Here is a 4,568-nt window from a genome sequence, read left to right on the forward strand (position 1 = left end):
ACATCCCACTTTTGCAGGAAGCAACTGCCTCCCCCTGCGTGCACCCTGAGGGTTGTGTTACAGCACCTCCAGCCCTGCTGCCCCCAGGAGCTGCAGCCACAGGGCCGAACACCAGAGCCTCTCCCCTGCCAGCAATGTCACTGGTTAGCAGGAGCAGGCACCTGTGAAAGCCACTGTCTGGGGCAGACTGCCCAGTGGCTGGGACAGAGGGCAGCTGCCCCCCAGAGCCCAGCCACAGCTTGCGCTTGGCCCTGGGACAAAGCTTGGATGCAGAGGCCCCAGCCCCAGGTGAGGTGCTAGAGGGAAGGCAGGTCTCCACATACCCTCAGGCATTGGGCGCAGCAGCACTGCTGGCTTGGGCAAGTCCCCAGGCGGTCAAGGCCAGTCTTTCCCCAGTGCTTGAGAACAGCAGCACGACTGCAGCAGCGCACATGGGACCACCTGCTCCAAGGACTCCTGAATGACCCTGAACTGCAAGGAGGCTTGGGCTGAGGCAGGATGCTGAGTCCTCATCAACTCACACATGTGGCTACAACATCAAATGATCCCATCAGCAGCAGGACAGGGTACGGTTCTCAGCCTGGATCACGCCATCACGGCCATGAGACCCCCTGCCCACCAGCCACAAATGAAACATTTCCTTCTCCCGTCTTACTCTTCCTTATCTTACACTCCACAACCCCCAGGGTTTTCCTCTCCCCTCTCATGCAGCAGTTATTTCACGTGCTGATACGTTCCCCCACAGCTCACCTCCCTTCTAACTTGGTGACCCCAGTGCTTGCAGTCCCCTGGTGCAAGCTCCCCTTAGGCAGGCTGCGCAGCCCCTCACCTGCAATACACTTGCCTTCCTAGAGACACCACAGCCCCTGCTGCCTGCAGCACCCCGCCAAGGGCCCATAACCAGGGAGGTGGCTTCCCATAGGCCCCCCTGTCTGCACCAGGTACTTCTACTCACTGCTTACCCCACAGCCAGGTTCTCGTTTCCTTTGCCAACATTTCTGAACCCAAATACACGAGCAGGATGCAGCCCCAGCAAATGGCAGCTGCTGTGTACAGCCCCTCTCTGCTCCTACCACTGCGTTTCCCCTGCTAATGCAGGCTGTGCCAGAAGAGAGGGCCACAGTGCACAGGGGCTGCTGGCAGGTTGTGTCCAACACAGGGTAAAGCCCCTGGAGCTGCAGACGCACTCGGGAGCTACTGAAGCTTGGCCTGGCGCGGGGGGGGTAGTATTGGATAGCCCTGGCTGCAGGCTGGAAGCTGTGTTGGGCATAAACACACGGGACATGGAGCAGAGGATTACAGGTTTATTTGTCAGATGTTCCTGCCCTAGTCTAGCACGTTCTACAGCCTTGTAGCACCGGTGGTAACAAAGCGCCGCGACATTCGGTTACACCGTGAGAGCGAACAAAGCCGGTGGGACAGGAGGAACTCTGAGGAATGGGCGGGTGAGAGACCTGTGCCAGCAAGTGCCATTGGCCCCACGCCAGCAAGGAAAGCCAGCCAGGGCCCAGGGGATGGGGTGCCGGCTGTGCCACGGCAACAACCAGTTCATAGGACCATCTCCTGACCCCCTGCCAGGACACAGGGCCCAGCCTCTGCCCCACCTACAACTGCACCTGGAGACTGAGCACCAGCAAGGGGCCCCAGGCCTCATGGAGACGTGTCCAGCACTGCGACCACCACTCTGCAGGAAGCGGTTTCCCCCTTGCACCTCTCTGCTCCCTCAACCCCCACCATGGCCACAAACGCAAGGACTGAGCCAGACTGCCTGGACTTTCTCCCCCGGGTTAGAATGCACTCTCCCTGCCCTGCCTGCAAAGACAGCTTCAGAGAGACCCTTGCTTCCTACAGGCCTGGGCACCGTGTGCGAGGGGTGGTCCTGGGCTGCCCTGCTCAGGGGGCCTCCCCACCTGTGGGGAGTCATGTCTCCTAGCTGACATCAGGCTTGCAAAGCCTCCCCCATGGCTGAATGAGGACAGGACCCCAAGCCATCTGCGCTCTGTCCCCTGGCCTGAGTCCAACCCCACACTGGCCCATGATCAGAAAGAAGTGCCCGAGGCTCAGGCCCCAGCTGCTGTGGCCACTGGCAGGGCATGCCAGCTGCCCCAGGCCCCCTCCAGCCACCCCCACCCAGCAGCATTCCAGCAGCACTATAAATAAGCAACTAAATAAGAAAACAAAGGAGCGGTGACCTAAATAAGAGCTTTCTAGGCATTTCCTTTGGAACAGCTGATTAGCACGACCTATTCCAGCATGCACATCACTGAGGGCTGCACCCAGGCTCCAGAACGCTCCCCTGCTGCCACAATGACTTGGCCGCTGCTCTGCACGCAAGCTAGGACAAAGGGGCGCTGTGCACTTCCACATATCCACGGGACCCCAACCAACTTTGGCTGCTCCTCTCCTGTGGGACTGGGGCCCCAGGCAGCTGCCCCCACACCCAGCTCAACCCAGGTGCATGCAAAGGCCATGGGTTGGACTCCCGTGAGCTCTGCAGGCAGAAAGCGCACAGTTGGCATGGTGTGGGCACCAGGCTCCATGCCCCCAGGCCTGAAGTAACCAGTGCCCCACCAGAGCCCAACCTGGCCAAGGCAGAGGAAATGCACAGCTGGACGGCACAACTCCTCATGTCCGGAGTACCCCCCTGCCCACTTGTCCAGGACAGCCCCCTCCAGAGCCACTGCCCCCCTTCCCCACCCCACACCAAAGCACAGGGGCAGAGTGGGATCAAGCTTTACCCTCACCTTCCTCCTCCTTTCCACCCACCATGGACCTATCCCAGTCTGCCCATCTCTCCCTAACAGCACAGGAGGCAGGTGGCTTGGCTGCATCATCAGCTTGGTGGCGCAGAGCCTGCATTCTTACCCTCCATTTCCCTGAAGTATTACCCCAAGAAGGAGGTGACAAGCAAACCCTGAACAATCCTCTGCCCGAGATCCAGGCTGCCCAGGCACCTCTGCTAGCACAGGCGTAGGAACATGTCTTGGGGAGGTGTCTGCACCGTGCCAGATGTGACAGCACAGGCAGGGCTGCAGCAGCACTGCCAGCCCTCAGTGGAGCAGCCTGGAGATCAGATTTTGGACTGTGGAAGGGGGCGGTGCCAGCAGCCAACCCTAGAGCATCTGCAACTTGGCGACACTTCCACTGCCTCTGGGAAAGGGAGCAGTCAGGGCTCTGGTGCAAAGCTCTCCTCTCCAGCACTGCTGCAGGGAGGGAAAGCAAGGGCCATGCTAGGGCAGGTAGAGCTTATACATCACTTCAAATGGAAGGTCACCAGCCCCAGCTGGGCTGCACGGGATGGGCCAGACCAGCACACAAGTGCATGGGCACATGCCGGCAGCACCCTGGGAGAACCTGAGCGCCAGAGGCTGAGGCCCACCCAGAGCTGTACACACGTTGACCTGGGCCCACAGGGCAGTTGGGCACCACCACACTCCTGCACAAGGATTGGGCCCAGGCTGACAGGCTGGAAGCAGACACTGCAGACCTGGCTACTCATGAGCTGGCCTGCACTACATCTGGCATGCTGGTACAAGCAATACCATAGGACCCATTTGCCTTCGCAACTAGGGCCTCAGCTGCTGGCTTGCCCAGAGAACAGGTGCCAGCAGGAAGGGATCCCCAGCCACCAGCTGTTCTAGCTGCAGGTTCAGGGCAGCTGCCCAGGGGCCGGGCCTGCATCTCACAAGGGGGTACAGTCAGGGGCACATGGACAGGTTCTGCAGGTGAACCCAAGTATAGAGTGCAGATAGCACCAGTATGCAGTTTCTGGACTGCCACCTCAGCACCTTGTGCTGGAGAAGGTAAAGGCAGGTGGTTGGAGGGGCCTTGTCTCAGGCACCTGACCATATTGTGCTGCTCTGGTCCCCAGGAGTACCAGAGGGGCCCTTGAAAGTGCACACAGCAGACGGGAAGGGAATGCGGAACAACCTCACAGCACCTCCTGGCGGGAGCACCCGTTAGCCACACACCAAAGGAGGTCACCGACTGTCCCCATGAACAAGCTTGATAGACCCAGCAAAGAAACACCCCCCTCCACTCCTGCCACTGCACCACCCAAAGCCCGATAGGAAGCCATTGGATAGCACACCTCATCCCTTTGGCTCCTCAGCTCCTTCCCCCACATGGACAAGGACAAGATGGGGCACAGCCCTGTCACATCCCAGAGTTCTGTCTAGGAGGTGAGCATGGGCAAGCAGGAGCACAACTTCAGCAACATGAGGAGAAAGCAATGGGAACCACAACAACCAGGCCACAAGCACAGCACAGGACATCGGTGAGGACAAGGGGCCTGGACTAGCCCAGTCCTCCTCATCGGTGGGGCAGAGAACCTAAGCCTGCGGCCTCAGCTGCCGCCCTGCTACTCTAGGGCTTAATCCCCACCAAGGCTCAGCCAAGCACACAAGTTTAAGAAAGGCTAAGGCAGGAGTGACCAAGCACCCCAAGAGGCTGGCCTGCTGCAGCCACATTCTGAGCATGTCTGTGGGTACCTGGTGACTCCCACACACTGCAGCGACCTGCCACCCTCACCTGCCACTGCATGTTCAGCTATGGGCCAGCCACCACAG

This window comes from Alligator sinensis, unplaced genomic scaffold (assembly GCF_000455745.1).
Source record: "Alligator sinensis unplaced genomic scaffold, ASM45574v1 scaffold1059_1, whole genome shotgun sequence".
NCBI classification, from domain to species: domain Eukaryota; kingdom Metazoa; phylum Chordata; order Crocodylia; family Alligatoridae; genus Alligator; species Alligator sinensis.